This window comes from Meles meles, chromosome 10 (assembly GCF_922984935.1).
Source record: "Meles meles chromosome 10, mMelMel3.1 paternal haplotype, whole genome shotgun sequence".
Taxonomy (NCBI): domain Eukaryota; kingdom Metazoa; phylum Chordata; class Mammalia; order Carnivora; family Mustelidae; genus Meles; species Meles meles.
The window spans coordinates 60225047-60238170 of NC_060075.1; the positions used below are offsets into that span (position 1 = coordinate 60225047).

General features: G+C 36.0%; 1 protein-coding gene across 3 annotated transcripts in view; it reads left to right on the forward strand.

Annotated features, from left to right (window-relative positions):
• AGMO (alkylglycerol monooxygenase) overlaps positions 1-13124 on the forward strand; it is a 371384-nt gene that overhangs the window by 155624 nt on the left and 202636 nt on the right. The gene's annotated exons all lie outside the window — the stretch shown is intronic.

Genomic DNA, 13124 nt, shown 5'->3' on the forward strand with positions numbered 1-13124 from the left:
TCTTTGACCTCTTTGTAGCCTGTCTTCAAGTCCTATATATGTTCTCTCTAGAAGTGATCTTTTATTCTGTTCTGTAGTGACCTTTTAAGATAATTCACCCTTATTCACGTATAATTTTGTAGTATTTTCCCAAATGTATTAGATATGCAAATCTCTTTGAAATTCATATATTTAAAAAAATAGCTCTTGAGTGCCTACTCTGTGCCAGACAAAGAGACTACTTTAGCCTGATGACCTGAATTGGCATCGCTTGTTACTATCATTTTGAGGATTATGTCCTCCTTCAAGAATCTGTTAGATTCTGTGATTCTTTCCTAAAGGGAAAAAAACTTTGCATAAAAAAATAATTTTATTGAGCTTCCCAAAGCTCATCAAAAGACTATCTAAAAATTCATAGATCACTATTTTAAAATGTCTGTTGTGAAAGTAATGGAATTTGAGGGTTTCCAGCATAAGGAAGAAGTTGGGAATCTACTAACAGAATTGAAAAGAAGACTATTTTAAGAACAAGAAAGTAATAAGACATAATGTCTAAGAGTGTAGGTTGTGTAATCAAAGAGAAATCTATCCTCTGTTGGAGTTTTGTACACTCTTGTGTTTGCAGAGCCTAAAAGCATCCCCACATAATGGAATCTTAAGAAATGCTTGCTGAAGGATGGGTGTGAATATTTAGTAAAGTTATTTAAATTCTCTGACCTTGCTTTCTAATCTTTAATGAAGGTAATCATACCTACCCCATAAAAGTGCACTGAGGCTTAATAAAATAACATATGTTAGTTGTATATAGTCAGTTAAATAATACTAGTTATTATAGTAGCTATTATGAAAAAAGTCGTAAGACTACATATTAGAATTGGTACATAAGGTCAGAGTTGGATGGATCACATGCATGTATCAGAGTTATCTGGGTGCTTACTCAAAATATACAGTAATAATAGACCCCTTCTAAGAACCATAGATTATACATAAATCTCCTCTGATCAAGGGTAGGAATCTGCAACATTGATATTAGGAAGCTTGAGCACCATGAATATGGGAGCTCACAGTAAACTTCTTAAAGACAAAGACTGTGTTTTATTTATCTTTGTATTCCCATTGTCTTGAACTTGGATGACCATCAACAGCTACCTTTTTTTTTTAAGATTTTATTTATTTATTTGACAGAGAGAGAGAGATCACAAGTAGGCAGAGAGGTAGGCAGAGAGAGAGGGGGAAGCAGGCTCCCTGCTGAGCAGTGAGCCCGATGTGGGGCTCGATGCCAGGACCCTGAGATCATGAGCTGAGCCGAAGGCAGAGGCTTAACCCACTGAGCCACCCAGGCACCCCAACAAATACCTTTTTAATTAACAATTGAATTGATCTTATTAACTAGACTTTTTACAATATATGTATTTATTGGAGAGGATCAGGAGAAACAAATTCTCATAACAAAGACTTAGATCAGAGAGGACTGAATTGTGTTCCTTCAGATTCCTGTGTTGTAACCATAATCCCGAATGTAATAATATTTGAAAATGGGGCTTTTAGAAGGTAAATGGGTCATGAGAGTGAAGTCCTTATGATGGGATTCGCGCCCTTGTAAGAAGAGACATGAGAGAGAGGATACAGTAAGAAGGTTACCAAACACTGTTTGGTACTGTTATCAAACACTAAATCTTCTGGCACCTTGATCTTGAAGGATCTCCTAGCCTCCATCACTCTGAGAAGTAAACGTTTTTTAAGCCGTCCAGTATATTATATTTAGTTATAGCATCATGAACTGGCTAAGACAGTTGTTTTGAAAACAGGGCAAATGAACTTGAGACAGATACTTGTAGCATCTAATCTACTGACTGAAAATCCATTCTACATTTATAATAATAATCAAAATGTAGTTAGTTTTAGAATGAGTTATGTATTTGGAGCATGTATTATAAGACTGCCAGGACTGGATATTTAAACAAGGACTACTTAACCCCTCAGTTTATTATCTATGTTTTTTTTTTAACATAATGTTACTAATGATAATAATGTGATTCTTTTTTTCTCTGAGTATCCAAACTGGTAATATAAAACTTCACTAGAATGAAGTTTTATATGGTTATGCTTATGAATGTTTCCTATTTCCCGTCTGTCAATTTAATTAGTGTTGTTAAAAAAAAGAAAGTCACCTGGAATCCACCTCTTTTTGAAGGAACACATTCAGTAGCCACTTGCATGCATTTTTCCAAAGAAAAATCAAAAGTGTTATTTATTTATTTTAATATTTTATTTATTTAACGGAGAGAAATCACAACTAGGCAGAGAGGCAGGCAGAGAGAGAGGAGGAAGCAGGCTCCCCGCGGAGCAGAGAGCCCGATGCGGGGCTGGATCCCAGGACCCTGAGATCATGACCTGAGCCGAAGGCAGAGGTTTTAACCCACTGAGCCACCCAGGCACCCCCAAAAGTGTTATTTAAAATGTAAGCTGAGACAAATTCAAATAAAATGCTAACTTGTCTAGCTCTTGTCCTCTTGTTTGAGGAATAATGCAATCATAAGTGACAAGAATCAACCTTCAAGATAATTTATTATAAACATGGTCCTTTAAAACTGCTATTTATTGTATAAACATAGCCTAGTCTCATTCTTCTTAAAACTAAGCTTTTAACTCTTTAACCCTATGGTATAGATTCATCAGAAATTTACTCCCTATGAAGCTCTTCATGATCCCAACAGTCCTGATTCCTCCAGATTGTTTTATTTCCAAACTATAAATATTGTTTTTCACTCCTCAGTGTGGAAATTCAGCTACCTTCATATTACATGCTTACTGAAGTAGAAAGCTGCCTAATCAGATAGGAAAACATTTGGCTGTGAATAAATCAGCATTTGTCGAGGATTTCAAAGTGTGAACCTAGGCAGACAAGCACACATCCTAAGAGCTCTGCTTTCTCTTGCTTCCCTGTAGAGAAATCAGAGGTTAATATGGCTGCCGCCACCATCTGTCTAAATACTTGAGTGTGTCGTCTTGAATTAACACAGCAGAACTAGTGGGGGAGGTCATTAAGATTTTATTTTTACATTTCATCACCAGATTCTCTACAATATAAATTTATCCATAAATGTTCAGATTGATTAAGTTTTTAACAAGGAGAACAATGAGTGTTTAAAAATCAACTAATTCAGAACAAGAAGTAAAATTATTTTAATATGTTAACTTGTAGTGTTCATGGATTTTATTCTTTTCCTAAAACTTTAAATGAGGAATTGCTATAGAATTTCTTGGTAGTAAAACATGTATTCCTATATATGTTCCAACCAATAACAATGGACATTGTCACTCATTGTAACTTTAAGAGATAGTTAAATTACCTGTAACTAAATTATAATTTCCATTGTTCTATTTCATCATCTCTCAGAAGATCTTAACACAGGACTTTTCATAAACTGAGCACTCAATAAATACCTTTTAAATAAGTGAACCTCACACAGTGACTGTTGAAGAAGCTCATGAACAGAAGGGAGCTCTCTACAGTGTTCTCCTAGGGCCATCAGTGGGATTTTTTTGCAAAGCTGCACTCTAGGGGGCTAGATAAAAGCATATATTTTTACTAAAGGTCATTCTTAGCTTTTGACCTAGAAAAGAAATCAATTTTCTTCTTATTAGGTAATCTTGTGCCATTTATAAATTCAAGTGGGTTCTAAGTTCAAATATCTGTACTGTGAAATGGTAACGGAAAAGAAAAAAATGAGTGCTTTTCTCATCCTTCTCAAAAGCACGAAAAATTTTTGAAAAAGAAAACTTTTTATAAAACCTTTTTTTCTGAAATAGTTCTACCCTCCATTGAAGAGTCCACTAGACATAAATAAGCTTCCTATAGGAAGTGCCTGTGTATCACTGCATTTCCTTTTATTTCTAAAACCTAGTAAATCCAGAAAAATTCAATAAATCTTTGCAGAATGAATGGACTGGCTGACAAGGGACTACTTGGTTGGCTTATTATGCAACTATCTTTTCCTAAGAAACTTCGATAAAAATTTATAAATGTAGATTTTAATTATCTGAAACACTACTTCCAATACTGATAGAAAATGCTTGTTGGTAATTAGGTACTTAAAATAGTTGTTGATTGGCATTCAAATATATATTTAGCATATAGGTAAATATATTTAATAAGGATAAATTTATATGTATACATTTCTATATTTGTCCTTCAGATTTTCTGTCTGTAAATACAACTATAATACTAGAATATATATTGAAAGGTCATGGAAATATTTATAACTGCTTACTTTCCAAAAAGATATGCATAAGCCTATAGTTATTGTAAAGGTCTTCCCAAATAAAAGATTTTCCAAATTTTTTATTCATAAATGTACATGCAGACATGCTTAGTTGATAGATAGTTAAAAGAAGGAAAGTAAAAGAAAGAAAAGAGGGAAGGAAGGAAGGTAAATTACCATGAAATAAACAACTGATCATGGTATAATTATTAGTCCATTTAATTTTAATTTGGGTTTGTACTGAATCTTGTGACTAATCTATTTGAAAAGTTTGCCATTTTCAGACCGTATGTCAAGCATATCATTCTTAGTTAAATATAACGTGACAATGATTTTCCTATCAGATAATAAATGTATTGGGAACAGGCTTAGTGTTTCCCTTAAATACTGACTGCAGTGAAACATGGAGGCCTACAGTGGTATCAGGGTCCCTGGAACATCAGTCATGCATAATGCTATAAAGAAGTCTTGACTAGTTAGAGTTAATGTCATCCCTATAACCTATGCTCATCTGAATGCAGGCATTTTCCTGCTATGGAGATTTCATTTCACCTCACCCCCAGCCCAGTCACTCCTCAGCGACTCTCATATTGTAGGCACATTCATTGTTAATAAGTGTTCTGTAAAACACATGCTTCTTAGGACATATTTTCCCTATTATGATTTTTTCCCTCTCAGACAGGAAGCATGAATATTTGTAAGCATGTCTTACTTGGAAAGAAATTTAAATTAACTATGGGCTTACACTTTTTTTCTGAAAAGTAAGAGGTTAAGAATACTCCTATAGATTTTCAATAATATATTCCAGTATTTTTAGTACCCATTTGCAGGTAGGAAAACTGAAGGGTGGAAATATAATGAGACATTCCAACTAGTATGCTAAAATTTGACAGAAGAATAGAATTGAGATGTTTCTTTCAAAAATGGATATAGAAAGTCTCTTTAACATCAATTGTCAGAGTGATTAAGAAGAGGCAATTTTCTGAGCAGTTCATAAAAACAAGATTATTTTGTTTTGAATTAACTGAATTTTTGTTAAAAGCAAGTGGGGCCCTCCAACTTGTGCATTAATTAATCATTTCTGCACTCTTACATGAACTACAAAAACCCAAACAATCAATATTTTCCAATCAGAAGAATCAGTGAAAATTACTAAGAAATGTATAGAATAGAATATGTTAACTTTATAAGAAATAATTTCAGACAGTACAGTAATTTAGAACATTTATTTTGATGCTTTACAGAGTTCAATTCAAAGTGATTTTTCCATTTCAATTGGAAAGACCTACAGAGGTATGTTTTTCAGATGATATAGGGTAATCAGAAAACTCCTGAGAGCTACAGTGTGGAAGGAATTAGTTGCAACCAATTCATAGTAGACATTTAATTATTTGATTTACCACATGTACTTACTTTATCAATTTCTAGGGCAAAATTATTCCTGCTTGATAACCTAGAAACAATGGAACTTTCACTAACCTTTAGGTCTCTAAGTCATTCACCTCACTCAAAATGTGCCAGCAGGGCAAGGGGGAAGAAGGGTCATAAGAACTCTCAAAAGCCATTTCAGAATCATTTGGTGATATGGAAACTGATATGGAGATTTTATATCTCTGGCTCCTTTTAACTGAAACTGAAGCCCTCATAATCCTGTACTGAGAGAACATAAAAATAGTTCAAAAAATTCACCTGCCAATTATCAGCAGAATTCAACGATCCCATTATCTGGACTCTGGTTTTCTATTTTTCTGTTTTCTATCTATTTGTCTGTTGTTCTATCTATTTGTTGTTACTGGTGGTTGGCCCCTGCATTTTATCTATTTATCTTCATTTTGCAATTCCCTAGATCATAGGTCATGTCTGGATTTGCAATCTGGGCTTTAAAGGCCAAGGGCACTCTAGACTTATGTTTTGCCTCTAGTCTTGGGAATGACAACTAGGCTCATTCCTTAATGTACCCCTCCCTCGAATTTCCAGACTAGAAGACAGGAACACAGTGCTTCCCTCTGGAACTGGAAAAAGATTGAAGTACAGGAAGTCACGTATACCAGTGAAGCAGAGGGCATTCTCACTGTTGGGGTACTGTTCTGTGCATTATAGGATGTTTAGCAGCATTGAAACCCACTACTCACTAAATTACAGTAGCACTTCCTCCAGTATGACTGCCAAAAGTATCTCCACACATTGCCAAAAGTCCCCTGGGAGCACAGTCATCCCCATTTGAGAAACACTACTATAAAGGCAAAAGGGTTGGGTTGGCTGTGAGGTGGATTTATTTGCTCAGTACAGTCTTGTTGGGAAGTCACTCTGTGCAAGGCCATGTTGCATGTGCTGTGAGAACCTTGAAGAGGAGCAGGGTCCCATTTCTGTCCTCCCTGAACTTTCAATATTGTAGAGGAATTGAATACAAATTACTGGAAATCAGAATAGCAGGATGTAAAAATTAGGGATGTCTCAATACATATTCAGAAAAAGGCAAAAAAAATTCTCATTCGAAAAATCAAGAAGAGTGTTTCAAAATGTAGGTAGGACTTGAAGGAATAGCAGAATTCCAACAGGTCGAGATGGGAGGTGAAGGTCTTTGAGGCAGAAGAAAGAGAACATTGGAAATCGGTCTTGAGAAAGAATTTGAACAGCTTTGAATTCGATGTGGTTTGAGCATTATTTAGTTCATTATGAGGACCCTTTCCTTCAAGTGCACTTTATTTTTGATGAGGGCAATGACATGATGAGAAGATGACAGTGTCTACGGGCCCTGTTCTCTTGCTTTTATATTTAACTCCTTTTCCAACCTCTGCGATAAACTGTGGGGAGAGAAGTGAGTCTGTGACCAGTACAGCAAAAGATCCAGAGCTTTTCTGCTGGATAAAATTTAACCGATACAATGGATGAAGCTTATTATTACAAAATTGTTTTATTTATTTTATTTTTTGTTTGTTTATCATACAGATATATAAGAAATGATCCTTTTGGAAAAGAATGATTTCAAGAAATAGGCAGAAAACATATTACTGTTTCCAAAGTTTGGCTTAGAAATTAGCATCCAAGTTTTAATAGTATGGTAACTGAAAACACCATATAAATAAGAGGGGCAAAGGAAACAGTCAAAAGACCTTTGTTTGGAACATTAGTTCTTTTTTTTTTTTTTTTGAGAATTTTTCCATTTTATTTATTTTTTTCAGCGTAACAGTATTCATTGTTTTTGCACAACACCCAGTGCTCCATGCAAAACGTGCCCTCCCCATTACCCACCACCTGTTCCCCCAACCTCCCACCCCTGACCCTTCAAAACCCTCAGGTTGTTTTTCAGAGTCCATAGTCTCTTATGGTTCGCCTCCCCTTCCAAAAATTTTTTTTTAATAAACATATAATGTATTTTTATCCCCAGGGGTACAGGTCTGTGAATCGCCAGGTTTACACACTTCACAGCACTCACGATAGCACTTACCCTCCCCAATGTCCATAGCCACCTCCCCCCAGCAACCCCCAGTTTGTTTTGTGAGATTAAGAGTCATTTATGGTTTGTCTCCCTCCCAATCCCATCTTGTTTCATTTATTCTTCTCCTATCCCCCTAACCCCCCATGTTGCTTCTCCATGTCCTCATATCAGGGAGATCATATGATAGTTGTCTTTCTCCGATTGACTTATTTCACTAAGCATGATACGCTCTAGTTCCATCCACGTCGTCGCAAATGGCAAGATTTCATTTCTTTTTTTTTTTCCCATTTTATTTATTTTTTCAGCGTAACAGTATTCATTGTTTTTGCACAACACCCAGTGCTCCATGCAAAACGTGCCCTCCCCATTACCCACCACCTGTTCCCCCAACCTCCCACCCCCGACCCTTCAAAACCCTCAGGTTGTTTTTCAGAGTCCATAGTCTCTTATGGTTCGCCTCCCCTTCCAAATTTTTTTTTTTTTAAATAAACATATAATGTATTTTTATCCCCAGGGGTACAGGTCTGTGAATCGCCAGGTTTACACACTTCACAGCACTCACGATAGCACTTACCCTCCCCAATGTCCATAGCCCCCTCCCCCTCTGCCAATCCCACTTCCCCCCAGCAACCCCCAGTTTGTTTTGTGAGATTAAGAGTCATTTATGGTTTGTCTTCCTCCCAATCCCATCTTGTTTCATTTATTCTTCTCCTATCCCCCTAACCCCCCATGTTGCTTCTCCATGTCCTCATATCAGGGAGATCATATGATAGTTGTCTTTCTCCGATTGACTTATTTCACTAAGCATGATACGCTCTAGTTCCATCCATGTCGTCGCAAATGGCATGATTTCATTTCTTTTGATGGCTGCATAGTATTCCATTGTGTATATATACCACATCTTCTTTATCCATTCATCTGTTGATGGACATCTAGGTTCTTTCCATAGTTTGGCTATTGTAGACATTGCTGCTATAAACATTCGGGTACACGTGCCCCTTCGGATCACTGCATTTGTATCTTTAGGGTAAATACCCAGTAGTGCAATTGCTGGGTCATAGGGTAGTTCTATTTTCAACATTTTGAGGAACCTCCATGCTGTTTTCCAGAGTGGTTGCACCAGCTTGCATTCCCACCAACAGTGGAGGAGGGTTCCGCTTTCTCCACATCCTTGCCAGCATCTGTCATTTCCTGACTTGTTAATTTTAGCCATTCTGACTGGTGTGAGGTGATATCTCATTGTGGTTTTGATTTGTATTTCCCTGATGCCAAGTGACGTGGAGCACTTTTGAAGGACCTCAATGTGAGAAAGGAATCCATCAAAATCCTTGAGGAGAATGCAGGCAGCAACCTCTTCGACCTCAGCCGTAGCAACATCTTCCTAGGAACAATGGCAAAGGCAAGGGAAGCAAGGGCAAAAATGAACTATTGGGATTTCATCAAGATCAAAAGCTTTTCCACAGCAAAGGAAACAGTTAACAAAACCAAAAGACAACTGACAGAATGGGAGAAGATATTTGCAAACGACATATCAGATAAAGGGCTAGTATCCAAAATCTATAAGGAACTTAGCAAACTCAACACCCAAAGAACAAACAATCCAGTCAAGAAATGGGCAGAGGACATGAACAGACATTTCTGCAAAGGAACATTGGTTCTTAACCTCTGAGGACTCATATACTCCTTTGAGTATATGATAAAAACGGTAGTTTCCTCCCAGAAGAATACCCATCGGTACATACTCAGGAAAGTTGGTATAACACTTAAGGGTGTTCTTGACTTTCTGAAGCCTATTTATGGCCTTTCTAGGCATCCAGGGTTCTCAGGTTATGGAACTCTGACAGAAGACGACAACATACAAGACTTAGACCGTGCTTTGCGGACCTATGAAAGACCAGAAGTGCCTAAAATCCCATGAGGGGGCAGTTTAGAATCTGAAGCATCTAGGCTCCTTATAAATACTCGGATTTCTTTTGACTGGGATGTAGTAAAAAAGTACTTAGTTATTGTCTATGAAACTTCTAAAAGTTTAAATTACTTTTATTTGATGGAAATATTTCTGTTTCTCTTAGAAACAATATAATAGAAAAATAAAAAGAATCCTGAGTTGAAATCAAGAAGATTTAGGGCTTCCTCCAAGCTGTTTGAACTTGGACTAATAATTTAACTTCTCTGAGCTTCAGTTTTATGCTTTTTTAAAAAATAACAGAGTATGGGGGCGCCTGGGTGGCTCAGTGGGTTAAAGCCTCTGCCTTCGGCTCAGGTCGTGATCCCGGGGTCCTGGGATTGAGCCCCACATCCGGCTCTCTGCTCAGCGGGGAGCCTGCTTCCTCCTCTCTCTCTGCCTGCCTCTCTGCCTGCTTGTGATCTCTGTCTGTCAAATAAATAAAATCTTAAAAAAAAAAATAACAGAGTATGGGACTGTGTGGTTTTTAAGTCCTCTGTTATAAAATTTCATCATTTAAATTAACTTATCTAAATGTGAAGAAATAAGACAGAAAAATAACTTTCTAAAAATGACAATAGCTGCATTTACTTCCACAGCAACATATTTTCAGGAAGTGATTCAAAGCTAGATGTGGTTGAATTGCTAAATGACTGAATTTGCAAAAGTGGGCGATAATTAAGTCATTATGCTCAACCCGTATTAATTATTGATGACTTCTCCATTATTTTGAGTCAGAAGAGTTTTCTACAAGAGAGGTTCTAACTGGGCTGTCTGAATGATGAATCATTCCCCACCAAGGTGGTCTTCCTCAGCTCCAAGGTACTCATAGGCACTACCAGGAAATTTGACTGTGGTTGCCTGTGTTGTAGGAGCAAAAGATTTTCTTGGAGGAAAAGGACTTGACATTAAAATATGTATATATATATATATATATATATTTAATATATATATATTAAATATATATATTTATATATATATTTAATATATATATTTAATATATATATTTATATATATAAATTTAATATATATATATTTATATATATAAATATATATATTTTATTTATATATATATTTATATATATATTTATATATATTTTATATATATATATTTAATATTTATATATATATTTAATATATATATTTATATTTATATATATATTTAATATATATATATTTAATATATATATATATACACACACACACACACACACGTGTGTGTGTGTGTGTGTGTGTGTATAGTGCACTCAGCCAGGGCTGTAGTCATATGAATGCACTCACCATTTGTGTGGCTTTAAATCTGGCTGCACACATGCCGGGACCAAGGATCAGAAATGCATCTGGGTAGCAGAAGCTGGTCAGTGTAGTCTCCTCCACCCCCTTTTGTTGTCTGTTTTTGCAACATATGTTAGGCACCAAAGGGACAAACAAGGATGAAATGGTTTTCTCCTTTTCCATCTGGTTCTCTGCCAGAGATACAAAGCCCAAACAGAGCATCAGATTTCAATGTTCTGACTGCTGAGAAACCCCACTTTCTTGTTCTCTATCCATCACCATTCTTCTTCTTAACAAATATTTTTCCACCAAGTACAAAGCAGTGGAGTCCAGTAAAATACAGGGCTATTTCTACTTACTCCCCTCCCAATCCCTGGTCGTTAATACTCCCATTTGTGGGATAATACCTTTTGTGGCTTATTTAATAGGAATATAGTCTGATGTAACTGCTATATATTCATAGTATTTTAAACTCCTAGAATTTAAAAAAAAATACAGATAGTTCTTTGGTTCTGTTCTGTGAGTTAACCAAAAAGTCTGTTGTTTGGAGCCCATAGGATATTTCTTGTGGAAATAATTTTAAAATGGTGATAAAACTCCAAGATAGAAGACAGAATGGGTGGGGGAGTGGGGGAAGGAGGCAAAGAAGAAAGGAGGGATGGAGGGAGAAGGGGACGGAGGCTAAATCAATACAGGACACAAAATATTACACATCCTTTGCACGCAAACGTTTGTCTGTTCCATAATGGAAACTAAAAATACCTTAGAAGCTTGGCAGCAGTATGGAAGGCAAGGACTTCTTCTTTCAAGTGTGTAAACAATGGGTTCAGTAAGAAGATGGTGGTGGCACCTGCCCTTTAGAGAGCTACAAGACTGCCACATGGCGATGTTGCTGCAGCTTCTTGATGGGACCCCACAAGCTGGGGACAGTGTGGCTACTGCAGCTGTTCACATTTGCAGAGCAATTTTTAACTGAGTGTTTTAATGTCTGTCAGGCATTGCCAAAACATGATTAAATCCCGCTATATAAGGAGTTGCAATCTAGAAATTTGTTTGGGACTTAAAGATCTATTAAGGCTAACAGCACTACTGTGTATTACTAGAGTAATAATTGCTTTTATGTGAAATTTTATCCTGAAATTTTTCAAACATTCAGAAAAGTGGAGAAAATAATAGAATACATTTATATATATATCCATCATTTCAATTAAAAAATCATTATGATTTTGATTCATTTTCACTGGTTATCTTTTTTGCTTTTTCTTTATTCATTGCCAGGTATCTTTTAGCAAAACACAGATCTCACGTTATGTATACTTCAGTTTTACAGCTCGACAAAAAATTACATCTTCCTATGCGATGACAATTCCAACATAATTTACAATAAAAACAATATTTTTATTGTGTAGTAACACATATATAATATATATATAATCATTGTCTTAACCCTTCTTGCCTATAAAATATCTTTCTTTGTTTGGTTTGTTCAAACCAGTATTCAAAACAAGATCACCACACTCCATTTAGTTGTTATGTAACTTAAGTATCTTTTTATCTTGAGCAGTCCCATTTCTGCTTCTAGCCCCATACCTACTGACCTGTTGCCCATTCATGTTGATGTCATGATTGTCAGGGGATGTTTTTTCCCCTTGAGCGTCATTTAACTCATTCTTTTATTCCTCATATGTCCTCTAAATGGAAGTTAACTCCAGGGGTGAGTAATTTCTTAAAATACAACAGTGTTTTGATTTTGTCATTAGTAGGCTCTAACAAATCCATTTAGATATAATTAAAGTAAGTATTCTATTATTTCCCATAATTGATGGAATAATAGTATAATCAAAATTAAAAGGGTTCCCATATTGCTTAATGTTGATTATATAGCACACCAAATGTCTTATATGTGGCCTGCAGTTCTTTTTTATGACACCAACCTGGTTCCTACACTCCTTACGATTTGCAGACTGTGGCATGGGGATCCTTACTGAGAAATGTTGAGAGAGAACTTTAAAGAGTTATAGACCACATTATGAAGGGTCCTTAACTGCAAAGACAAACAAACAAAGAACAGGCCCCTTCATATATTTGACTTTTAATCATGCCTCTAAAATGACACGAAGATGGTGCATTTACAGGTAAAAGATCACTTGGGATTATATTCGAATAAGCAGAATCACCCTAATGCAGTTGTTAAAAGCTGTTGCTACATGGTTGGGTGAAA